Below are 27170 nucleotides of genomic sequence, written 5' to 3' on the forward strand. Positions count from 1 at the left end.
GGGACAGACCTGGAAAATGAGAAAGCTTCAGTCACACTTGTGGTTTACTGGGAATACACACTTAGGTTTAAAGGACCAAGCTGAAGATTAGGCTACTTGCTTTGTGGCTGTGGCAAGTAATGTCACCCTGGTATGCAAATCTTTTCTCTTTGTTCTAAGTTTGATAGCAATCCACAGAGGTGAAGGAAAATATCTGTGATTATCACTGTGTTTTGGATGCCAGCACAGGGTTTTGCAAGGTCTTGTTGATGAATAATAAATCACTGCATCCCTTCTGGAGCGATGTGGCTCAGTGGCACGTTCCCTTGCTTTCTGGGGAAGTGTGTTTTCAGGTGCTGCATTCTGTAGTCTTCATGAGGAAGTGATCCAAGTGCTCCCCCAAGCCCACAATAACACACTTTGACTGACATGGATCGTTTTTCTGAGGCTCACAGTAAGTACCATCCATACCCTGAGAAGTGATATACTGGGAACTAGAATAATTAAGTAAGGAAATACCCTTTACCACAAGAGTTTAAATGCCCAAGGACTTCTGTCATAGAAATCATGAACTTACAGTCTGTCAGCTGATATTTTAAATGCTGTTATTCCATGCGAATTTTCCCAGGCTGGAGCCATGAAAGTGAAGAAAGGCAAAGCAACACTGCATGTTAGCAAGGGTTCAACAGAAGTTGTAAGAAAGAAATTTGCTAGTTAAGATAGAAATAAGAAGCCAATTTCAAGCTGTATTTAATGGTAGAAAATTGGCTTGAGTGCATTTGGGAAGGGAAAAAATACATTTAAAAAATGACTTAAAAAAAAAAAAGATTGATTTTGGGAGCAGGAAGATCTATTTGAGAAAATGTTCTCAATGGAGTGGCCCACACAAAAGCAGTGGTGCAATTTCCCAAAAGTCTCGGTGAGCTTTGTTGCCCCATGGTCAGCCCAAGAACTGCTTTCAGATGTGGTGGTCTGTGTTCTCTCATGTGTTCTTTCATGTGTTCTCTCATGCTCCATTTCTGCCCTCATTTTTTCCCCACCTTGCTAGTACACAGCAGAAGCTGCTTCTCTTGGGCTGAATGGATGGGGGAAGATATAAATGTAATCCTGACATGCTACAGAGCAACTTCAGCCAGTCCTGCTCCAATTCTCACTCCAAGCAGATGCTCCATCCACGTGTTCATGGGAGTGAGGGCCAGGGAAGAGAGAGGGAAGAGCCTGATGGGGCTGGGCTGTGCCGTGTGCTCCTGAACAATAGATGATCACTCTTAATTATGGCAGCCTGAATGAGCATCGCTCTGCCGGCCCCTTTCCTCCTGCTAGCTGATCAATACAGTCTTAATTGCCGAAGAAAGGCAGTATCCTACACAATCACAGCACAATGGTTTAATCACTTGGACGCTTAAAGTTAATTTCAGGCAGTTCATTTCTCATTGCCTCTCCCTCTGTCAGGCATGGCTTGTCTCCTTGCACACACAGGTGCAGTGTGCTCGCAGCTAAAGGTGGGTTATCAATAGCTTTTAGCGAGATTATTTGAGCTAATTGAAAATGTGGGAAATGTTATTATCATGCATAAGCTTAGAAGGGATTTTCTTTTTGGAGGGGGGGGTATGCTAAAAGCATTTATTGAGACACTTCTTGAGGGAAGAAATAAAATGCTCTTCTTTTCTGGGCCATCCCCTCTACTGTTTCCATGCTGACCTGTCCAGATATTCTGGGGATCCTTAGGTTGGTGGTCAGGTGATGCAGCAGGATTGGAACAGCTGGAGTGGAAATTCACCCAATCCTCTCCAGCTTTTGGGGATCCTCAGGCTCATGGGCTGTGTCTCTGCAGGATTGTTTTGTGGCTGGCAGTGTGGCCACTCAAGAAGGTGTGGTTGAGATCGAGTGTGAACCTTGGCTTAAAATAAGGGCTTATCTGGCCCACAATCTGCAGAATTTCTGCTGTTTTCCAATGTACAGGTTCTGCTTGGATCACATTTTATAGATGAAGGTCTGCTGCAGCACCTTAATCCAGTTTTGAATATTGTCCAGTAGGTCCAGATGGAAGCCTCAGGTTTGCAGGCTGTGAGATGCTGGCCACAAGAGGCAAATTTGGGTGTTCCTTCCTCTTCAACAGAGTTGAGCATCACCACAGCAAAAGTTCAGGCTTTTCAAAAGCCTCTTGTGATGCTGAGTGCAGTTTTTGATCTTCACTTTGAGACTCCTGCATCAAATCCTCTCCTTTTCTTCTTTCCCCCACCCCAGCCAAAGGCACCAACTGCTGGTTTTGTAAATTCCTTGAATGCTGCTGATTTGTGGCTGCCTTAGCAAACCTAGATCAAGAAAACATGGGTAGAAATGAGTTCTGACCCAGAGAAATCTGGTCCAGTGGAGCTCTCAGGCACCACTTTGGCTTGTGAGTCCAGGGATCTTTTATCTTGGGTAACACAGAGAGGGACTGCCCCTTGCTGGGTGCCTGTGCTGCATTAAGGAGAATTGTCACCCTTATCTGGGCACTGAGAGCTGGGAAATCTGATCTCACAGGATCCAGAACACCAAGGAATATCTGAGAAAACACTTGCTCTGCTTGTAGGATAAGGAAGCATGGGAGCCTGTGCCATACAAGTAAAGGGCCTGATGAAAAGTGAGCAGAGCTTTTCAGAGCTGTAAGAAAATCATCCTAGAGCAACAAAAATATTCTGTGAAGCATATTGATGATGATGGGAGATGGGATGGAAAGAAAAGTTGCTTGATCATTTATCTCACAGCCATTTTAGTCACCTCCAACTTTGTTCTATATTGGACTATTGCCTACTGGGACAAAGCTTCTGGCTGGAGGCAGCCAGAAGTTTCTTCTGAATGCTGGTCAGATAAGGATGAAGTTCACAGGCTACACTGACATTTTTTTTTCCCCCCCAGAAAATAATTTCCAGGATAAAAATTGTATCCTGTGTTTTTGTTATTATTTTCTGGCTACTGCATATCTGAAATGCCAGACTCGGTTGCAGCTCTCTCTACATCCTGCAGATCATTTTTCCATGAAGAATAGCAGGCAATGTTAGAAATTTGATAAGAGTGGCTTTCTCTTTTGATGAGTTCCTGCCCAAAATCTTAGGCAGAAGATGAGGAATTCAGCATGAAGGATACAGACCAAGAGAAAGGACCTGACAGAAGCACAGTCACTCCCTTTGTTGCAATGCTTTAGGCTAACCATTATTCACAGCCCTTTCCTCATATTGCATCTTTCATGATTTGCTTAAGCGATTTTAAATTGCTTTTGTGATTTCATTTAGCAGAGACCACAATAAAAGTGACCCTTGAGTTTATGAAATGAAACAGCCTGCACAAAGGGACTGAGGGCCTCAGCAGTGTGTGGGGTGACGGGTTTCTGTGCTGCACGGGGTGTGTTTGCCTGGGACAAAGGGATGATAAAGGGCTTACAATGAAATGGTGCAAGCAAGGAACATTTCTAGCAGAGCAGCTGGTGTGAAACCAGTGCTGACCAGCCCTTTGCTTGTGCAAATGAAGGGAAGAACTTTGCCAGACAGTCCAGAGCATGCCCACCACCCAGATTTGTTTGTTAAAAATAAGATTTTGGGGTTTTTTTGTTCCCTCCTCAATGTTTTCCTTGATGAGGGAGGCAGCAGGAAAATCACTGAAGGTTTTTTTCAGCAGACCTCTTCAACAGGGGAGTTTATTTAGCAAAATGTCCAGGGCTCTGAGCTTATGGCCAGGAGGAAAGCTGATTTCACTTTCCAGATGCTGTCCAAGGTGTACCTCTTGTACCTCACCCTGCCCTGAGGTGCTTTGGACCAGTGCTGGGATCAGGTGTTTGGTGTAACACTGTAAGTCAGTAGAAATCCTTGGGAATGAGAAGGGAGGTGGAAAGAGTTGGCATTGCTGGGAAAAAAAATAAATTCTTTTGTCCCTGCAAAATCTTCTCAGAGAAAGGCAAAAACTGTCTTTGGAGCTAATTTTCCAGTCTCTATTTTTTTTTAATCCAGTATCCAATTATTTGGGAAGTGATTTCCAATACCCTGTCTGTGCATCCCCAAACGTTAGCCTGCTACAGTGATGCCTCTTGATAACACCATGATGTTTTTGACTGCCCAGAAATACAGCTGAGCCTCTCCAGAGCTGAATGAGGCACAAATGAAACAAGCATCAGCAAAGTTGGTGCATTTTTACACAGCTGCTTTGCTGGGCTGCTCTCTGCTGTGCCAGGGAGCAAGTCAGCTCCTGGGAGCACTGCAAGGGAGGAATCCCAAATCTGACCTCTGATTTTTCTCTGGGATTGGCTTCTGCTATCTGAGACAAAAAGTTAAGCAGAACATACAGAGGAAAACATAAAAAAGTGACCTATTTTCATGCTGTTTGCCTGTTCTTTACCGTAGATGACAAGTGGTCTGGTGCTCTTAGATGACTCCCAGGGGGATGAAAGGCGGAATTTGAAGCACGTTATTGGTGACACCTCATTTAAGGTGTTACTCCCACTTCCCTCCACCTTGCAGGGAAGTCATGTCTGGAAAGCCCTTGGGAAGAGGCTGCCTGCAACTTCCCTGCTTGGTTCCCTGTGGTTCCTCTAGCCAGGGAAAGGCAGGATAGATTTTATTCCAGCTGCAGAGCACCCTGTGCTTTAGCAGGAGCCAGAGGCTGTGCTGTTGTGCTGCAGCCAGGCTTGTTTCTGCTCTGAGCTTCTCCGGGGGTTCAAATGTGTATTTGCAAAAAGAAAAGCCTTCCTTCCTCTCTGCTCCCCAAGAAAAACAGTTAAAAACCCCCAGTAACCCCAGAGCAAACTTTTGTTAGAGGAAGGAAGGAGAAGGCAATGGGAAGCTGAGGCACAGGGGGAAATCTGATTTTGAGATTTTTGTCGCTGTGGTGGCACAATTTCCTCTGATGCAGCTGTGTAATGAGTTCACATCTGTTAATGCCACATGTTGCTCTGCCTTGCACAGATGCAAAGTCTCAATTTTTCTAATTAGCAACAACATGAAGTATATCTTAATTTTCTGTCCCCCTTCCCTCTAATAAACGTGATATTAACAAGGTTACATGCCTGCTTTCACGGGGTTTAATCGAATGAGAAGCGAGATTGGGTTAGATCACACTGTTCTTTTTAGGTGGGGTCTGCCCAGCCACAGAGACATCGATCCATTACAATAAGCAGAAAGCACAGGACAGGGGATGGGGGCACACACCTCCCTTTTTGCAGCAGCTGTATCAGTCACAGCCACTGTTACGTGTTTCTGTCATCCTTCAGCCCTCTCTGGACCACACTGCGTGTTTGTGTTGTACATACATCTTTGTTTTACAGGGTGAGTGCCCAGGAAGGCCTGTAATACCAGCTCCAGCTGCATTTTTGCTCTGTGGGGATGGGGAACACAGCCCAGGTCCAGGCAGGGCAGGAGCAGGAGGTGCTGGAGGATCTCAAAGCCATGAGAAGCTGCAAAGCAGCTGAATCTGCAGAGGACAAAAGGGGCAGCCCTGTGCCTCTTCATGCCCTGAAGTGCTCAGTGGCATCTCTGTGTGAGGCTGAGTGACTTCCCCCACTCCTGGCTGCAGAAATGCTCAGCTGGGGCTGCTGGGGACCCTGAGAGCACAAGCTGGGGGGCTTTGCCTGTGGTCCCCACAACAGGGATCAGAGCAGGACAGGGACTAGTGTGGATGGAGCTGTCCCTGAGCAGGATCCAGGCCTCTCTGGACAGCCTGCATTCATATTCCACCTGACTCTGCTGGGAGAAATCCATGGGGACCCCAACAGCAATTACTTGTGTGATTTAATTGGCATTATCATTTTAGTGGCTTGACAGAGATAAATCGCCCTATTGGGTAAGGCTGCTACTGTGACAGCAAAAGCAGAAGCAAAGACTTTCTTCTTCTCTCTGGAATAGGAGATGACTACCAGTGTATCTTAATAATTAGTGCTGTTATAATTAATCGGGCTATTTGAGAGTCAATCTAACAAACAAATGGAGGGCTTGATTGTTCAGTAATTGACAATTTGTTTCCAATATGGTATCACTCACTTCTGCTTGTGCAAAGATGGAAAAAGACACAAAATTGAGATTGCTGCAGGGCTGGGGCTTGGCCACAGTGAGGACAAGTGACTGTGTGAGAGAGCATGGAGGAAAGGAGTGTTCCCAGACACTGAATGTCCCAGGGACCCATTTGTCTTGGAAACACACACACACACATACACAGAGGGTTATGATTCCTTCTGTTTCCCTGCTTTTCAAACACTTGCAGCCAGCTGTCACTGCCTGTGTGGGTAGTTTTAGAGAAAAGCAGAGTTTTCAGGCCTTGGCCTTTCCATACAATTTTCACCCTGGTTATATTCCTGGATTGGCTCTGTCCAGGCTGTGTTTCTTTCCTTGCCTTGTCTCAGTTTCCCCTTGCTCTCTGTCTTACCCTCTGCTCTGCAGTGCCGTGGGTGCTCTGGAACCTGCAGTAAGTTGTTGATGCTTTGGATGGAAGAACAATGTGTGGCCATGACAAAGAGTGTGTGGATGCACCTGGCACTGCAGCACTGGGGTGTTGCTCTTTGGATTCAGACCATAATCTGTGTGGTGCTCTCATTCCTGCCTCCAAAGAAGGCAAATATGATTAGAGAGTGGGCAATTGATTTTTTAAATTATGATTTTCATTATTTGAGGGGGAGCAAGATACAGATATTTTGCTGGTAAAATATCTCTATGATGATATCAGGTTTTGAAAAATGCTTAAGAGTCTGCTGCCTTCCTTCCTTCCTTCCTTCCTTCCTTCCTTCCCAGTGCTCCTACAGCATGTGCTTGACTCTCATGAGCATCTGAACTCCTGTTGGTGCTGGCCTGGAGGATGTTTTGTATCACAATTAAAAGGCAGCAATAATCATGGCTGAGGAGGCCCTGCAGGGAGTTCCAAACTCTCACAGTTCTCTGGAATTGGCCTTGGACACCAAATGTGTATGGATGGATATCCATGTGGTCTGGGGAATATAATTTTGGGCACGGCTTTTGCTCCCAATACAGTTCCTCCCTGTTGCAGCAGAATTGTTGCTGCACCCAGAGAGGCTGTGAACAGCTCTGTCAAGTGGCAACGCTTCTCCCCCGACCCAGTTTAAATGAGATATGAATAATTGATTTGCCTCCTGAATAATTAATTGGATATTCAATAATGAAAGTAATTGTTTGGCTCATTCCCCCATTGATAATCAAGCTAATCTTCCCCTTCAATATGTGGGCCATACAGATATGTAAAGCAGTGAGACAGTTTACAGGCTGATAATGCAGCTAATGTGCTCGGTGCGGGGTCACCTTGTCCAAATATTCCAGCAGCTCCCAGGGCTGCTCTCTGCTGGGTTATCCACTGCACAGCCAGGCTGTGTGCAGCAAGGGTTTGTTTTTTTCCTCCTCATTCTGATTGCTGAACATCTCCCACCAGGGAGGAGTCTTCTTTTACAGTTTAAACAAAACTCGTCAGACGCCACTCGCTCCAATTAAGGCTTCCAAGGAGGTTTGTTCTTCCTCCAGTCAATAGTGCAGGGATTAAAGGGAGCAAGCAGCGCTCTGAACTCACGGGGCTGCTCTCTTCTGCAGGAATTAGAGCTCAGCTCCACAGAGAGCCTCCAGAGCTTTTCTTTGCCACCAGCCCTTTAGAAATCAAAATCAAACTGAAATGTGTTAATGCTGATTTTGCAGCTGCTGCATTTGGGTTTGATTTTCTAATGTTGCAAGTCCCTGGAAGTCTGAGCTGACACTGCTGTGGCACAAAGCAGATGTGCCCTTTGGAGAGGAGCTCAGCACTGACAGTGGAGTGTGAGTGGGTGACAGTCTCAGGTTATCCCAGAAGCACTTTGGGGGTGTCCATCTGAGCTGCCCCCATGCACTGAGCACTTACCAGACCTGCTTTGGGGATCTGGGGTTGAACCCCAACATAGCACAAAATCAAGTGGTGTGAGGAGATCCACATTGCTGGGCCTGAGTCAGATACTGGAGGGTTTCAATACTGGCACTGACAAGCTGTAACCTCAGAGAGCCTTGCCTGCATCCCCTCATGTTCCACCAGACCTCTGATTCCTGCACATTCCTATTGAGTCTCAGAAGGACTTGAGGTCCTGCAAATAATGCAAGTCACAGAGTGTGGAAGACATTCCCAGGAGGTGCTGTCCCAGAGGTGCCAGTTCTATCAGGTAAATAAATCCTCTGCCACTGTTGTAGGCTTGTCCTGGCAGAAAAGGGCATTCAGGAATCTATGAGCTCCATGGGTTTCATCTTGGGCTTGTTTCTAATGAAATTAAGGGCTGAGAGAAGCCTGTTGTCACCACGTTGTGTGTTCAAAGTTCTGCACTAATGACAGAGCTTACCATCACTGGGGCAGAAAAGCATAAAAAGCACCTTGAGGCAATATGCCCAGGGAAGGTGAGGGATGGGACAGTCTGGAGTGAGGGGCAGAGGGAATTGTGCTGCCCCTGCTCCTGAGATGCCTCCTGGGTGCCCAATCTCCCACCCTCCCTGGGCTCTGGGACTGATCCCTGCCCTGCAGAGATGGGACTCTCAAATGGTCTCAGACTCTGCCTGGGGCTCTGCTGTGCTTCTAGATGTTCTGGGTGGAAGTTGCCTGTGAGAGGCTTTTGCAGTAGCTGGGACATGGCTGGGAGCTTTCAAGCATCTTTCATTGTGTCCTGAGCCCCTGCTCTGAGGGCAGAGTTCCACTGGGGTGGGCATTCTCAGCAAGAATTCCTTAAGCCTGGAACACAGGGGATTTATCTTGTTGTACAAACCCACACTTCCTGAGGTGTCTGCCTGGAGGGCAGGAGATGAAGGTGTCACTTGGGAATATCCAAGCAGTGCAGCTCCAGAATATTTAATTTTGCCATTAGGCCCAAACCTGCAGGACAGTGAGCAGCCCCTGAGGCAGGGAGAGCTACGTGTGACTGGTACATCTGACACCCTGAGGTTTCAGCCTCTGGGTCCCTCCTTCTCCTGGCAGCAGCACTGAGCAGAAGCAGTTACCTGGAGATAGATGGACTATTATGGATGTGTATGTGGGAACCATTTAAAACAAGCAAGGAAAGCAGCAGAATGTTCCTGGAGAAGGATCTACGTGACGTGACAGTGCAATCTGGGAAACCCTCCCCTGAAAAAGTACTTGAATTTAGATACTTTTTCATTTTAACCAGTTTAATTTCTTTATGAGGGCTTTCATTTGAAAAAGTGGCAGTACCGACAGGGCTTGGAAAATTTGTCTTCAGCCAATTTACTCTGCAGCAGATTTATCATTTCATCAGTAATTTAAGCAGGGACACTTGATTGTGCATTCATTTATAGAGCTCAGAGCTGCTTGGTTGTGTGTTACTTGTGGAAAGTATGAGGACAGATCAACAGGGAAGGGGAAATGCCAGGGGTGCTCCTAAGAAACCTCTGCAAAGGTGACTATGGAGAGGGGAAGATGGCAGGAGCCCATCAGCCGAGTAAAACCAATAAAACCAACTTCGTGTGAAGCTTTTTCTCATTTCAGGCTAATTTAGTGTGAAGATGGCAGCACCAGCCTTCCCTTCCCCTCCCTTCTCCAGGCTATTAAGGGGTTTGTGAGGGGCTCCCAAGATCAAAGCTCCCTTGGTGATTTAATTTGTGCAGCTGTGAGTGGAGGGAGGCAGGGGCTCTGGGGAGGGAAGGGGAGCACGGGGACACACCACAGCCCTGCCAGAAGAAACACTGCAGAGAGCCCCTGCCTCTGCCTGGCAATCCCGGCGTTATTTATGCACACACATAAAGGGTTCCATGCATCCCACTGAAATCTCCATTATTTGTCAGTGAGATCCCCCCTCCCTCATGCCTCAGCTAACATTTACAGTAAATCTGTTACACTGACCATTAAATCTGGAGCTGCCCTGAGCGATAGTTTCAATGGGTGTGTTGACAGCCCGAGTGTTAATAATGATGCAAACACTAACCTGTTTATTGATTTGCTTTTTGTACCCTTCATTCTAGCTCACTCCTTCTCACTCTCAGAGGAGAAATCCTAGAATTAGTAATCAGGTGACAGCTCAGAGCCCCCCTCTGTTCCCAGCAGTGTCATCCAGCCCAAACTCCCGGAGATAAATCACAGGTGCCTTATTCTGCCTCTGCCAGCCATTCAATATACTGTTACTCAATGCAAGATGTAGTATTTGTCATTGGTGCCAGCAGACAGGAGGGAAAAAAAAAAAAAAGAAACATTAACACAGACATGAAAAGCTTTTAACTTTGACAAGAGAAGCATAGGGAAGTTTTACATTTAGCCCCTCCACGGAAGGCCAGTGCCCATCCATTAAAGCAGCTTGTCAGACAGTGGGTGGGGTAGAGTGGAGCTGGGATCAGGATGCTGAGAGGAAACCTGATGTGCTCATGGTGCTTCCTCCTCCTGCTAGGTGGATGACTGCTTACAGCACTCAGGAGCATGCAATTGGTGTAAGGCTTTTTGGGTTCCTACAAAAAAATTGTCTATTCATGAATCTGAGATGTAGGTGGGTTTGTAGAGGGGGTGCAAAGAGCAGTTTTGGTTTATGCCCTGGGAGCCTGTTCAGACAGGCTCCCAGGTGGTGTGACACGAGGTGAGCAGTGACACAGTCCTGAGGTCCTGCTTGGCCTCTGCTGAGGAGCAGCTCAGCCAACTTAGAGTGCTTCTAAACCAAAACACTCCCATCTGAGCTACCCAGCGAGGTCCTCCAGGCTCTAAATCATGAAGAGCTTTGCAACAGAGCCTGAGCAGGAGCCAGGAGCTCACATCTGCAGGGGATCAGCCCTACATCGAGCCAGGAGCTGCAGATGCTCTCCCCGTGCTGGGCTCAGTGTGACACCCAGCACAGGCACCACAGCTTTGCTGATGAGCTGCACAGGCTTGTGAAAGAGGAAGCTGGAGTTGACTGAAATCTAGGCTTTGTGTTCCCATCTAGCAGTGCTTTCTGACCTGTGTTTTTTATGGTCAGGAGAGAAACCTGCCTGTAAATAGGCAGAATTTATAGACCCTGCAGGGACTCTGATATATTCCCCAGGAGCTGGGGCCCCAAAAGCTTTCAGTGACATTTATAAGCTTCACTCAGTTGTCAGACCCCTCAGTTCCTTTTATTTCTGCTAAGTTTATAAGCTCTGAAAGAGCAGTGTGCAGTGTTTATTAACTGCACTGCAGAGCTGAAGAAAAGCAGCTGATCCAAAAGAAACACAATTCTACCTGTACCACTTAAACGTGGCTCAAACCAAAGCTCCATGTTCTGTCTGCTTTATCCTGTCTTCTAATATGCACCCATCACCAAACAGATGGATGTGTGTCATTATAGAAAATAAAATTACACCAGTGGTAAAAGTCCTCATTGATGTCTTAATTCATTAGGAGGAACCAGAATGGAACATAACAACCAACCACTAAAAGTGGTTTGTCAAGTGTTAAATATTAGTATCTATGTGAACATATAACTGTGTCCATAAGGAGAAGCTAAAATCCAGTGCAAATAAAATATGTTAAAAAAATTGTATCATGCATGTTTCAATAGGACTAATATTTTTTAAATTAGGGTCCTTCAGCTCTGAAACATCAAGTTTCCCAGGGACAAGGGAACCTGTGGTGGCAGCCAGCAGTTTGGAAAAAAAGTGTTCAGTGCTGTAGTACATGGAAGTAGCCTCAGGACAGCAGGATCAGCCACTGGTTTTGACATATATAAAATAACCGTGCTCAAATTATAAATCCCAGGGTATTTTAGACTTCATAGTATGTCTGCAATGATTCAGAGGAAAACAGAGCTCTTTCCACAGTGGAAGAGACATGCAGGTTTACTCCAGCTATTGGTGCAGAACAAAGCAGTGACAGATTCTTTGCCTCAATTTCAATAAATCTAAAGGGTGAAATTCTGCCTTCAAGATTAAGCAAAGTTTAATTAAGGAATTATTATTATTATTATTATTATTATTATTGTTCCCAGGTAAGATTTCAGGACTCCTTTTTTAAACTTTTCAATATTTTGTTTTCAGTTTCTTTTTCTTTTCTTCCTGATAGGACAATATGCCAAATTTTATCCATCATGTTTCCAAAACTGTAGAGTTGATCATATTTGGGCTGGGCAGTTGTGAAGGAAGACTTAACATTTGTGATTTAATTAAACATTTCCATGTGCTTGGACCCCACCTTTTGAATGTGGATGAGAGTTAAAGTTATTGACTTGGCTGACCAGTGTTTTCCCTGTAGGAGCTCAGGTTTGGAGTTCTCAGGTTGGTAACAAAAATCATGTGATTTTAACAGAGCAGAGGCAAAGGAAGAAGAAACAGTCCAAAAGCTGGGGACTGGGAGGGGTGATGAAATAACAGGGGTATTTGTAGACAGAACTACTAGAAGTGGGAAAAGCACAGAAATAAAAGCAAAGCCCAAGAGGAACAGAAAGCACATGAAATTAGTGGAAAGGAGAACAAAGCCTCATCCTGTGAGACACAGGAGAAGACCAATCTTAAATAGTTATAGCAACAGTTTGACTTTAAAATCAGGATGTATATTTGTTGTGGCTCCTCCAACAGTGCAAGTCTCTCCTCCTCCCTTTCTTTGCACAGATTTCCCCAGACAATTCACAGTCCTTTCCTTCCTTTATTTATGTGGTTTCATATTTCATGGCTTTTGGTTACTGTATTCCCATCATGATTTATGACCAAGGGGAAGAATTGCATCCAGGTGATGATCCAGTCCATTATCTCTGGGGAGATGCTGACCACTGTAGTGGAGCAGAGACCTCTTCTACCACGTGATGGAGAACAAGCAGAAAAAGAAGGCTTCCAGCTTATGAGGGAAAAGCACATTTTTTTGTTTAATTTGGACAGTTGGATACAAAGAAAAAAAGAATCCTTTTTCCTATTTTTCATCTTCCTGAATGGGATGTATTATTTAAAAAAATATAGGATACCAAATATATTCAATGTGCTAACACACAGCTGCCTTAGCTGAAATGACCCATTTTAAATGCATGATACAACAGGGTAAATCTGTCTCGATACCACCCTTGGCTGGGCTGGAATTTCTTCTTCCACTTTTTCTTTCCAGTTTTCTCCTTTGCCATTAATAAATCAAGATTTCTTGGCCCCGCTCTGCACCTTCACAGCTTTTGCAGGTCATTAATACCAAGACAGGGCTGTTAATCTCTTGGTCCCAAGGTGCATCCACCCACTGGCAGAGAGAGAGGCTGGGACACTGGTGGGACCATGTCCTTGGGCACAGAGCAGGGGATGCACCCCAGGGCCACATTAATTCCAGAAATGTCACCCTGAGGCCTGGCCTGCCCATCCTGCTCTGACAGCAGCCCTTGTTTTGGGGTGTGGACCTCGGGATAAATCTCAGTGTGAGGTGTCTCTCTGCTCTGCACTTTCACTGGCTGTGCCCTACTTTAGCAGTGGCTTTGCCAGGGAATATCTCCTTCTCTGCTGTTATTGAGGTCTTATTTCCACTCAGGTTTCTTATCCAATTCAGCCCTTCTATCCCTAGTGGCATCTAGGAGAGGCTAGCACCCTTGCTTTATTTTTCAGATCTCTTCCCATCAGTGAAGGGCAGGAACAAAGCCTGGCAATGAAAGGCAATTTCTCCTAACCCAGTGGTCGAGCGCAGTGTGGTAGGAGTGCTTTTAAACAAAAAAAATCCAATAACTTCCATATAAATTGTCCAGGAGAGAAAACTTTGTGTTTTTGACATTTGTAGCTGTTTCAGCATTTTTCCGTGCAAGATGAAAAACTTTTGCATTGAGCAAAACACAGATTTATGATCAATAAAGTGAAGTATAACAGTTTATAGGGGCCATACATTCTTTTTTTAAAAATCTGATATTAAAAACTATTTTTTCCCTCCCAACCATGTGAGAAAGCCTCTCTGGTGTCAGAGTTTCAGCATAGTAAAGCAGCTGGCAGAGCACTGAGGATAATCACTGGATGGGGGTTTCCTGCAGCACGAGGTGCCACCCAAGCCATCCCCCTCTTGCTTTTATGGAGTCATGTACAATAAGACCCCGTGAACACCTGGGTGTGGACCTTGAGCTCTGGGGCTGGGCTAGCCCTGTGCTTCAGAGAGTTTAGGAACACAAGGCTTTTGCAGCTCCCTTTCTGGACCATAAAATAAACCCATTCCTGATAACTCTCACAAGGCTCTGCAAGCCCTCCCACGGCACAAGATGCAGGCAGAGAACAGGCAGCTGCTGCCAGACTGAGTCCCACAGGTGGTTTGGGAGCTGCTTGGGAGGACTGGCTGTGTGTGAGATTCCATTGCCACTGCCTTGTGCTTTTCAGGCTGAAATTGCTCAGGGAGTGCTGGGCTGGCTTCTTCCCATCTCTGCTCTGGTCCCCAGGTGTGTGGAGCAGGAAAATCTGGTATTGTCCTCTTGCCTTTACCTCTCACCAACAATGCTCACCTCTAAAAACATTCTCATAACAGAAACACAGAATGGTTTGGTTGGAAAGGACCTTAAAGCTCAGCCAGTTCCACGCCCTGCCATGGGCAGCAACACCTTCCACCAGACTCAGCTGCTCCAAGCCCTGTCCAGCCTTGAACATTCCCAGGGTTGGGGCAGCCACATCTTCCCTGGGAAGCCTGAACCACCCTCATGGGGAAGAATTTATCCCTTATATATAATCTAAATCTACTGTCTCTGTCCCTTGTGCTTTCCACGATAACAAATGTGCCAGGTTCTGTTGCAGGGATGCTGAACATACTAGAAAACAGAGAAGACTCTTATTCTCCAATGAAAAGACCACTGCAACTGATAATTTTGTATATTCTACCAGAAAATCACATCCACAGGCTGCCTGATAAAAGCTATTTGAACTTGTTTTTTGCATAAAAATTAAGGTGTAATTTTGAGTATAACATTATGGAGTATAGGGCCAATTTTTTTGCTGTTAAAACCAACAAGGATGATTCGATTTATTGCAGAGCCAGAGAGGTGAGAGGTGAGATAGTTCTTGTTTTATGCTCCTGAATCCTTGATTATGCAGCCTCAAGGTTTCCTAAACCTGAAGAAATGTGGAAGTGCTTGTGTTGCCTTTATCTCTTCAAAGTGTTCCTCTCTGTAAAAGACTATTTCAACACAAGATCCACAGTGAAAAAATAGGAAAGTGTCCATTACCTGGAGAAGGTAGGGATTTAGCCTTTTTTTTTCCCCTACAGAGCATCTGACTAAGCCAATAAATTTGTTGAGGAGGTAAATTGGACTAAATAATCCCCAGGTTCTTCATGAAGGATGGTGTTGCAGCACAGCCACACTGAGTGTGTCCCCTTCTTTCCACGATACGCCTTGAAATTTATCACCCAGTTGTGAGCTTCTTGTGTAAATCCCCGGTGCATGGATGGGAGAAGGGAATCTCACTGAGGTTTATATGGTGGGTTTTAAACCCTTAAACACTTGTGGCAGCACGGTCCCCATAAAGCTGGGCCTTAGGGAATTTATTTACACATGGGGAGCTGGGACATGTGGAAAATGGGACTGAAACAAGTGGGAGCTCAGTGGAACTTGACTGCCAAGAGCATGCCATGATTCCTGTGAGTCCACAGCCATTTTCACTTGATTAAACAAACTCAGTTCTTGGAAGATCTGAAAAGCGGCTGTTGGAGGTTTCTGTCTAAGAGAGCTTGCAAGATTTTGCATTTCTTCTGAAGAGAAATTTACACTCAGAAAATTAAAGGATCTACAGAGCGATGTTTTCTGAAGCAAATATTGCCATTATGAGTGTCTTAAGCACTTGCACTGAGTGTCTGAGCTAAACAGCATCTCCTGACTGACAAAGCCGTCACCCACTAAAAGCAACTGTTACAGAATTATGACTAGAGCATATATAATGTTTGTGTTTAACAAGATGACAGAAATGCCACCTTAGTAAAAACTGATTATGGTTACAGCTGAACAATTCACATCATGCAAGATTTATAATATTAAGGTTATGCAATCATCTAATCGGAGAGACAAGCCTTGAGTAATAATATGAAATGCATGTACTTCAATCTGCAGCAGTGGATTCATTGCTGTTTTCTTATTAGCTCATGCCAGCATTAGGGCTGCATTATCCATTTCACCATAGTCTAATTCAGCATTTCCATCTGAAAACATATGCACAATAAGTGATCTATGCCAAACAGGGAAATGGAGACAGAGCCATTTGAGTGACTTCACGGCTATAAAAACATACATAATCTGTATGTCTTTCAGCAATTCTCAATACTTTTTACTACATTTCTTTGCATGAAAAGTTTTCCCAGAATAGAGGAAAAAATAGAAATTGCTCCTTCTCTTCCCTGGAGAACAATACTTTGGGGGTGGAACCAGAGTGGGAATCCTATCTGTGAATTTCTCATCTTGGAAGTGGGAATATCAGATCATTTTATTAGTGCTGTGCCAGCTAGCTGGGAAGTGGCTCAGGATAGGAGAGAATTTCTTAAAATGTGCATCTTCCAGCCCAGATAAAATTGGTGATATTTATATGGAAAAGGAATCTCTGTTTTTTCTTAGAAGTGAGATATCGCAGATACTTTCTAAACATCAGATATTGTCATCCAACAAATAGCAGCACACACACGCACACATATCTATGGCAATATATGTATATTTAAACTCTAACTGATAGAATACTGGTACAGGGAAGTCACAATGCACTTCAGGTTAAAAATAGGCTATTTCAGGGCTGATGAGTTCAGGCATCGTATTTCAAAAGCACATATTATAAAAGTTGACAAGTGTTTATAATGCAATAATCAGACTAATTGACTGAGTTCCCTGATTAAAATGAGACTTTTCATGCAAAGCTCAGACTGAGATTCACTCTGAGCTGAGTTAATTTTCCAGAGCCTGTGAAGACTTTGGTCCTGTGAGGCCCAGGGGTCTTGGGACATCAGGCAGTCCTGAGGGGATGGGAGATTTCACTGAACCAAAAGTTTCTGGTAATTTGTTGTTCAGATCCCTGTACTTGTAGGTGGATTCATCAGACTCCTGCAACAATCACAATTCTCAGGGAAAAAAAAAAAAAGAGTATTTCAAAGGTAAACAGAAGGCATTTGTATGCTGGGCTCTGATTTATTATACACACTATATATAGCTGTCATTAAATGAGCAGGCTAACGTGCAACTATTCATCATGGGGGGAAATGAACAGGCTATTCTCTGCTTGCCTGGAATTGTTCATATTTCTGGAAACTAAAAGCAGTGTCTAGGAAAGGAAAGAATGCTTAAAATGCTGTAAGATATTTGATTTATTCTCTTCAGGCATTGCCTCTCTCTCTTCTCTGTGTCCCAGAGTATTATTCAAGTCAATCGATCTTAGAAACTATTTCTAGCAATCCCAGTTTTCCCCCAAACTCCCTGCTAAAGACCTTAATCTGCCTCCTTTTGTTGTTATTGTCATTAAAATAGGCTCAAATCAGTCCGTAGTTTTTGTTTGTACTTTGAAGGCGCATTTTGATCCAAGGAAAACAATTCATCTCCTCACTTGTGTTACCAGCAATTCACTTATGAGTCTGCATACGGTAAACTGCAATATCCTTTCGGGTGCCAGCTAAAGCAATTCTCAGCTTGCTGTTTAGTTACACAAGAAACGAAAATAAGTGATGCTGCCTGACCAAAACAGCTCTCTCAGTGCTGATTCAGGGATATGACTAGAAATATTCAGATTCTTCTTAGCAACAAATAATTGCTGAAGAAAACCAGGAATAATTTTAATTAATTAATCAATATGATTTTGAACTATTTGTGACTACAAAGTGACACATGATTAAATGGACTAGGAGAAATGGCTAATGCAACCCAAAAATTGCAATCAAAATGGTTGTTTCAACAGAAAATTGGAATTTAGTTAGGTTATGCCTTTCATGACAAGGCTCCCTTGCCACAGATGCATGGTTTTCCTCACCAAAATACGCAATGCTTCTGGCTGAAATGAAATGAAATATTTCGGTTTTCAGGAGAAAAAACGTTCAGTATGTTAAGCTGAAAATTCAACATTTTCCAGGTCTTTCTGTAAGTCCTAGTTCCCAACTCTGGCTGTCAATTCACTTATCATTCAGTTGTGCAATTTAAATAAAATCGTCTCTGGAATGAGACTGGGATCTGTGCAGGGTTTTACATGGAGCGGGATGAGGAGCCCCCACCCCACAGCAGCAGGGCAGGATCATGTAGGACCTCACCCCATCCCAGATTCTCCAGCAGCTCCCTGAGCAGCCAGCCCAGCTCAGCTCAGAGTTGTGCTGATGAGAAGAATTTTGGTGTCACCCAGCCAGTGAGAATTGGGGGATATCACACTCCAAGCACTGGCAACCCCATGAACGATCAACTCTGATTTTTCCTGCCAGCCCTGTCCTACACCCACCCTCAGCTTCAAGGCTTTGGGGTTGTTTTTGTCTTTTCCAGCTTGGGGAAGCTAAGGGAGAGGAAGGCGGGGACAAGGAAACCCTGTAAAAGAAAAAGTGGCCCCCCCAGGGATGTCCATCCTGGGCAGGGGGATGAAAGGGCACTTTGGATGTTGGACAATGGGGGTGTGTGGGTGTCTCTCATCAAACCCGCTGACACCCAGTGCTGAGCTGCACAAAATTCCCAAGGTCGGCAGGGATAAAAGCAGCCATGGCCCTCAGGGCTCTGCTTGCTGCCCTGAGCCCTGTTGGATGAGTTAAAGGCAGGTGAGGCACAGGCAGAAATAGCTTCTCCCATGGCTTCTCAGATTTCTGCTCCTATTTTCTCCTTCTGTATGTGAGGAGGGGTCTCAGATACCACTTGGCATCGGCTCTGGTTCCTCCACCCAAACCTTTCCAGCCTCCCCAGATTGCCCCTTAAAGAGAAATCTCTGCTGTGCCTTTTCTATTATAGAAATTTTTGAATTTGTTTGTTCTTGACAGTGCAACTTCTTTGTTTCACTCTGGTTTCATCAGGTGACTTAAAACACACACCTGAACAGCTCAGCCTACACAGGCAAGGATACATGTGGAGGAAGGTGTGTGATTTAATTGCAATTGGGGCCTTTCCTGCAGCTTCCTGGCTGTGCATGCACATGTACACACACAAACACATCCCAGAAACAGCTCCAGAGGTTGAGACCACAGTGGAATTGCTTATGGGCAACAAAAATCCAGACAAAAAAAAAATCAAGGTGTTTTGTTCAGGGCTTGGGTTGGGAAAAGAAAAGGTCAGGATGCTAACTAACAGACTATTTTAGGACATAACTGATGCCATTAGAAGTGTGTTCCACTCTTCCCTATTCTATTCTCTCACCCACCCCCACTAAATACAAAATAGCCTGCAATCCAATTAGTGCTGAGCGTGTACGAGGCAATCACATTTAATAAACAGAGCTGGTAGGTTTTAAAAAATAAAGCCTTGTCCATGACCTTTTCTTAATTTTGTTGGATGAATGTGAAATTCTGCTCTATTTATTTACACTTGCAGTTTAATTAGGGCTGGTTGTTTTACCCCAGCTACCTGCTCACAGGCACGTAGGGGAGCTCACACACTCACAGTGCTCCTGCACAGCTCCTCTGCTATCCCCAGGAGCTGCTGGGCTGAACTCCTGTCACACACACCCTCAGCAGATTAATAATGACAGAGTCACTGTGAGTGAGTGTGAATAACATGCCCTGGTAACAAGTCAGCAGCATGGAGAGGGATTTGTGTCTTTTAAGTGGATTTGGGACAGCAGCGTGTACTTTTCTATCTTTTTTTCTTTTTTTTTCCCCCCCCTCAGTTTTAGTTCTGATTTGCTCTTCTTCCACAGCCATCACTTCATTCCATGGAGAGGTGCCACAGAATGCTCTCTACTCGCTATACAGAGAGGAGTGATCCCCTCTGAGCCTTCTTTTTAATTCTTTGGGAATAGACAAAACAGAAAAGAACTGACAGAAGCAGCGTGAACAATAAGCTGTGTTTTCCAGAATCGATAGTGAAAACCAGGAAATTTTTGGCTGAAGAAGAAGAAGAAGAAGAAGAAGAAGAAGAAGGAGGAGGAGGAGGAGAAGGAGGAGGTTTTGAAGAGGGTTTTGTCTGGAGTCTTTAGGAGGTGGAAGACAGAATTAAAGATCAGCTTGAGGGATGCTGTGTCCAGTGGTTAAATCCATCATCTTCCATCATGGAATCATGCATCATAAAATGGTTTGGTTTGGTTTGGTTTGGTTTGGTTTGGGCTGGGAGGCACCTTACAGGTCATCTTGTTCCAGGTGAAAATTTAGGATTATCTCTGAGCAAATGAATTGTTTGTGGAGCACCAAATAAAACCAATGTCCCAAATGTCCTCCTTGCTTTCCCACGTTGCAGTTCCAGGTTATGCTGCTTTTTTTGGTAGCAAAAATGGTGTAAGAAATCCTGACTCTCTGTTGATTCACACGTCTCAGATTGCCTCTCCTTTCTTCTGTCAGGGGTAAAACCACTCCTACCCATTCCCCAAAAAGCCAGGCACAGGTTGGCAAGGCTTGCTGCAACTGGCTCCTCTACCAGAGGCAGCACAGCCCAGACCTGCCAGCTCCTCACCTCACATTGCCCAAGTGCCAGACTTCCCATTTCACCCAAAAATGCACCTGAAAAGGTTTGAAGTTTGCCTGCTGCTGCCTGACTGCAGCACTGGATTAACAAGTGACGGGAGCACGTGGAACCAAGTTCAAGAGTTGGCAGATTCATTTGCATATGAGGGGCCAAAATAAGCAAATAAAAACTGCCACACAAAACGAACCAGAATTGGAATTGGCTAAACACTTCCCCGTGAAATGGATTTTCGAAGTGACTCTTGAACTCTTCAGTGGAAAGACAGATTCATTTTCAATGGAGTTTGATCTTGCTCTTCAGCTTCATTTGTAAGACCAATTACAGAGCATTTTGTACAACAATTACGGGCATTAAAACCACTCTGTTCCATTTGATGAATTTTAATAGTAATTGAACAGAAGAAGCCATCAACTGAAAGATTGTCCAATCAAGTATGCCCACATACTGAACTGTAATTTCCACTCCACAAATGTGTAATGCCATTTGAAACTACCAAAATGTCCTCTCCTCACCAACACCCAAGCAGATTGGAGGATTTGTTCCAAAACAACTTCATTCCCCGAGGCTCCAAGTACACAGAAAACACACTGACCACAGTCCTGTGATAATTCCTGTGTGCAACTTTGTCCTGCAAAGCTCCCTGGAGCTCATTCTTGGACAGGCATTTGCAGAGGGCTGATGACCATAAATGTTTGTGGGTAGCACCCTACAAGTCACTGTACAAAGTCCCCTCTTTGTGAAGAAAGGCATTTTTGGAGTACGTGCTCTGAGGAACTTTGTGAGATATTGAAAGAGCTGGGTGGCTGCTTTGTGTGAGTGCAGGGAATGGAATCCATCCCCTGGACGCTGGTCTGGTATTTACATTTGAGTTGGGTTCAGCTTCTTCCCTTGAAAAGAATGTGCAGAATGGTGGGCTGAAGAAATATAGGCCTGAAACAGCTAATTTGGTTACAAGGAGAGGCCCCTCACAGCCACTAAAGAATAGATATTTGGGCTAGAAGAGTCCAGATGGTTTCCACAAGACCCAAACAGACTTTGACTTATGTTACAAGTCCAAAAGCCACAAAAGCAATGCAGTATGGCAGAGCAGAGGAGATCAAAGGCCTCACCAGTGTCCTGGGTCTCAGAAGAATGCTAATGCATTTCTTATTCTTTGTTGTGAACATTTTGTTGTTATTTTTTTCCTACTAAACCTGCCCTTTCTGTCTGAGGTTGGCCTGTGCTGTACTGAAAATTCCTTGAGGGAAGTTGTGTTCTTCGTTGGGTTTGCTGTAAATTAGAAGAACAAAAGAACTATTTTGATGAACTTGCTCTCAATGGGATTTCCAGGCTCGCTTGGGAAACAAAAAGAGATTTTGATAGTTTAGATCAGTGGGAGATAAGTGTCCAACTGTCAGAGCCTTCCTTTGAAGTGGGTTTTCCCTTGCCAGTGCTCACTACAACTGTAAGTTCAATTTAAAGACAAAAGATGAAGTCTTGGCCTTTCTGAAGTCAGTAAGAGTTTTATCACTGGCAACTCAGAGGCCAGGATTTCACCCAAGATGTTTGTACAGGCACTAACTTTAGCATCTTGTTGAGAGCCACATGAAATATTTATGTTGAAGAGTGAAACTGTATTGTTTTCTTGCATCTCATTCTGGACACAAAAATGACCCCGTCTCACTGGAAAATCACCACTCTTTTATGAAAATCATACAATTTCAATTGTGAGATGCCTTATCCTGGTGTGGTCCAACTGAGGGTTGCAATGTGTGATTTTAAAAGGAGTTAAAAGCAGTATGTCTTCGTGCAATAGATCTGATTTTTTTTCCTGCTAGTTTTCATTTTGGTTTAGAACAGTTTAATAATGAAGTTTTCATGTGAATGGGAAGATCTGTTTTCCCCCCAACTAAAATTTCCATCCATGAGTTCACATGTTTAAAAAATATTTGTCAAATCCTGCCTTTAAAAGCCCAGAACACAGCTTTTCCTGGAAGGGCTGGAGGTTCCATACTTCTGTAAGTGGTGCCAGTCAATCAGTCAGTGGGTGCAAAGTTTTACAGAAAGAGCTCAGCTTTACTAAATGAACTGCAGAAAACCTCTGCCTACTAACAAACCTATCCAAGCTTCTGAAATGCAGACAAACACAAACCTGGCATAAATCAATTTTTTTCAGAACTTCTTCCCTCTTTTCCCCCAGATAGAGAGGAAGATCCAAACAAGTGAAATCTGGGAAAAATAGAAAGGGAATGGGGACAGATAAATGCCGAGATACTCACAGGGATCCTTTTGAAAATAAACTGTGCAAATTAAAGTCCAGAGGATTTTTCCCTGCTTGTCTCTTAGTCCTCTCCCCCTTTCAAACATTGTGTCTTATTTCTTTCATTTTATATATTTTAGTGTTTCTGTCCCTGGCTGCTGCATTGAGTTTTTTCACCCTTCACACACCATCACATACTGCCTGCCTTTCTTTGACCACACTCTGTGTTGTAATAATAATAATAAAAAAAAAAACCTGGGCCTGATTTTAATTTGTGTAATGTTTTTGTTGAAAAAAATAAAAACTCTACAGCCTAATTAGGAAACCCGTTAAATGGCTGCAATTCAAATATAATTCTATTAAATTCTCCCTGTAAAGTTAATGTTACAGACTTTTTAACAGATGTTTTAATTAGACATTGTTATTAAAGGGAATACTGTAGAAATTAAAAGCAGGCCCTAAATGTGTTAACAAAGACACTTTTCTTGCATGGCATCGACGGTGGCAGAAACATTAGCAGAGAGATTTTGGCAGCAGGTCATGAAAAGGAAGAAAAAAACGAGATGTGTTAAAGGGAAGATACACTGAGAGATATGCAGTGCTCAGCTACTCTGTGAGTTCATTTCACATCCAGCACCACCTCGGGCCATTGCCTGAGTTGGAATGAGGTGGGGAAGAGGCTTCAGCCCACTGCTAATGACACCACGTGGGCAGCACTGGGAGCAGGCTTTGGATGGGAGAAACTTGCAGCTCCAAGGATTTCCAAGGAAGCATCAGTCCTGCTTTATGGAAATTAATGTAATTTTTGGAAAATTCAGTTTAACTATGGCAAATTCTTGCCTGGACCAGACTTGCCACCTCCAAAGAATTGTCATGGATTTGTGGGATGTGATTTCCCTGGAGAAGCTGTGCTGATTCTTCCCAGTACAGCCACATGTCTCTGGGCTCCCGTTAATTCCAGAGTTTATCAGTTTTTGAGGTTTCATCTGCTGTCCCTGTGGTTTGGGGTGTTTTCTGATGGTGATGCTTGGAATTGAGCAACACCACAGGGATTGTGTTTTTTGTAAGGTGGGTTTGCTCTGAGCCCCTCGTGCTGCAGAGCCTGGCTGGGATGAAGGCTGTTGCAGGCTTGGAAATCAGGGGATAAAATAACCCTGTAACTGTATTTTTTTTTGGGGAAGAATGTTTAAGCACACTCCAGAAGGACTCTGATGAGACATTTTCAGAGATTTATGATACTAGGATTGAATTGCAGATGAAAAAGGTGACAAATTTGTCAGGTTTCACCACAAGTCCCTTTTGGGGCTGTGAGGTGTGCAAGCCCACAGGTCCCCACTTCTGCTCAGCCAGGCCACCAAAGAGCCCAAGGCCAAGAAGAGCAGCCCCTTTCTTCACCTAACACTGATGGCTGCAGCAAGGCAGTGTCATTCCATGGGGCTGCTGGCCTAACCCAGCCATCAGTGCTCCCTGAGTGCCACCACCTATTGCCCAGAGCCCTTCAGAGGGTGACTCAAAGTAGACATGGGTACATTTGATGGATGAGATGCTTCTGTCTAAAGCAGGATCAGCTCTACCTAAAACATTCAAGTAAACGTGCATTATCTAGTTCTGTTCTATTACTTCATCTACAGGCAGGAGAGCTGTGATGTTTTCCCTCAATGAGAGGAACAACTTCTTCCTGAAAGAGCAGGAGTAAAACTGATAATCACAGCTCTGAATGTTTTATCCCTGTCACTGAAATCTCTGTTATTGTTCACTCTGGGAAGAGGAATACGAGCCTGGGGAAAAAAGACGCCTGGAAAATCATGTTAAAGTGATGCTATCATTGATATTAGTGAAAAGTGTCAACTCTTGTTCCTTCTTCTATCTACAGGTTTCATTCTTTCAGCCACATTACTCATTTATAGGCTGGAGACAGGCCAGACCCAGAGCAGAACTTCCTCAGAGCTCAGAGCTGTTGAACCTGGTTGCTGATACCTGCCAGTGACTCTGATGAGCATCTCTCTCAGAATCTGCACAGCTCTGCAGATTCTCACTCTCATGTATTTTCAAGCTTTGTTTACAATTTATTTTTCTTTGTTATCCCTTCCCTTTAGAGGCCTTTCACTTAAAAGCAGTGCAGGAACCAAATGAATGCAGGTAATCAAATTTTAATGATCACCTGAGTCAAACAAACTGGAAAATCTTTCCTGTACAACCATAAGGGTAAAAGAGAGAGGTGCAAAACCCCACCAACAGAGACAACTGGCTAATTAACTGAAGTGAAACCAGTGTAAAAAACCAGAAACTAGAAAACAAATGAAAACCTGTACAGCAATTACTTCCAAAAAGGTAACATTTCACAATTAAAGCCATTCTAAGAACTTTAGTTAATTATGTAGGTTTTCTTGTCTCTCTCTCTTCCCCCTCCCTCTTCTTCTCTCTCTCTCTAGCTTACCCCTTTATTAAAGTCCATCAGGGCTCATGATGTGTGGGAAAAGTGCTAACATTTGCAAATTGCTGGTTTATGATAAATGAATTGTGGAAACTCAGCCCCTTGGTTGGGGCCTGGCTAGATAGCAGAGCACCAGCATCTCCGGCTGCTGCAGCCCTGACCCTGACTTTACACCCATTGATCACAAGTGGTGCATAGCCATGACCACCAAATGCACACACTGGAGCTGGGGACTGGCTTTTCCCATAGTATTTCATCATTGTTCCACTTCAGGGGCGCCACAGTAACCTTTGGCACTCCGTCCTGTAAGACTAATACCTGCAGGAGATTTCCTCCTGCCCCAGTGATTGCTGCTTCCACCGCTCCATCTTTAAAAACCTTTTGTCGTTAAGCCAGATTTGATTTTCAGAAAATACCCATTGATTTCCATAGTGCTGGGGAGGGAGGCAAAGGGCTGAACAGGCTGGATAATCAAGCCCTAAATAATTCTAACAGATTTCCAGCTATAACTTTACGGCTTTCCCAGCGCTTTCATTTTAGGCAGGAATTTACAGCAGCCTGTCTGGGTGTTCATCCCAGTGGTCCTTGAAGATGCAGCAGGAAGGAGAGGAAAGTACAATTAAGGATATCACAAGAGTGACAGGTTCATTGTGACTGCACACCTGGAGTTAGGAGAGCTCCAAGCAGAGTCCTGCCTGGGATTGCACACATGGAGAAGGGAAACCCCCCGTGCCAGGTGAGGGAGATGTGCAAAGTCAGCGAGGGAGGCAGGAGACACCTCACAGGTAAAGCACAGCAGGTGCTGGTGGCCCCCTCAGCCAGTGCTCCCAACGGGTTGTTACCTCTGTGCAACTCTTATGTCAACATAAACTTGGGAGCGGTGTGTTGACTTTAGGGACTATTTATGGTTTCAGGGAAAACAGAACTGAAGGGAGCACAGAGCTTGGCAGCTGCACGTCAGCTGAGATTCCTGCGTGGGGAAATTGTTTCTATTCACACTTCTGGGTCTGCAGGCAGGTCCTGGTCCTGCTTTAATGAAAACAATTCCTCGAAAGTCAAGTGCATTTTTCTGGGTGGCACATGGATGTGTTTTCTTGGCAGAATCTGGCAGATAATGCTGAGCATGTGTGCACACGTGTGTTAGCTCTCACACACAGGCACACACAGAGGGAAAAGGGAGAGCTCTCAGAATCCAAGGAAAAACCCATCATCCATGAAAGAGTCTGGATAGGAGATGAAAGTGTCCCAAAGAGACTCAGAGTAATGAAGTTATGAAGAGCTGGGAAATGTTGGTATTACTTTATTATAGTGTACTGAAGAGAGCTTGTGAGCCAGTGCTCTAAGGGTTGTATTCAATAAAAAAATAATACGTCTGGTTCCCACACATGGCCACTGAAGTACCAAAAATCAATTTTAGTCATTGAATTGGGCCCTAAGGTGCAGAAAAATGGGTAAGATTCACAATAGAGCAGCAAGGAAATGATGCACAGTGTCTGGATGAGGAACATTTCCCTGCTTCATGTCTAGTTCTGGTTTGTGCAGCAGCAGGACTGACAGAGCAACTCTCAGCTGCCCCACAGATTGCCCAGAGACCCTGACAAACTCCAGCCTCCTGGCGAAAGCCTTCTGCCCTCTCCCCTGTGAGAAAACTCTCCCAAAACTGCTGAATCTGATGAAAACCACCAGTGCTGGTGCAATGGGCACGCTGTGATGCTGTGGTTGCCCTTTGAGGGGCTGCAAAGGCAGTGTGGCAGGAGCACCAGTGGCTGTAGGAGCAGTTCTAACTCAGTTTGGGAAGGCAGCACCTTAAACACTCTTGGACCAATGCAGAAAGGGATGTGTGAGGTCAGACACCCCCACTGAGAGACATCCCTGCACAGCTCAGATGTGACCAATGCAGGGGGACTGGAAATTGGTTTCAAAATCAAATTTGAGCAGAAAGGTGAAAAGTGTCCAAAGAGAGAAAGGCTGGGGAATGCTGGCAGATCCGGTTGGCATTTTCCAGGCAGCTTGGTCATGAATTCAGTGTCTGCATCAGTTCTCTCTTGTCTTTG

The sequence above is a fragment of the Passer montanus genome, unplaced genomic scaffold (genome assembly GCF_014805655.1).
Source record: "Passer montanus isolate IOZ18808 unplaced genomic scaffold, ASM1480565v1 scaffold64, whole genome shotgun sequence".
Lineage (NCBI taxonomy): Eukaryota > Metazoa > Chordata > Aves > Passeriformes > Passeridae > Passer > Passer montanus.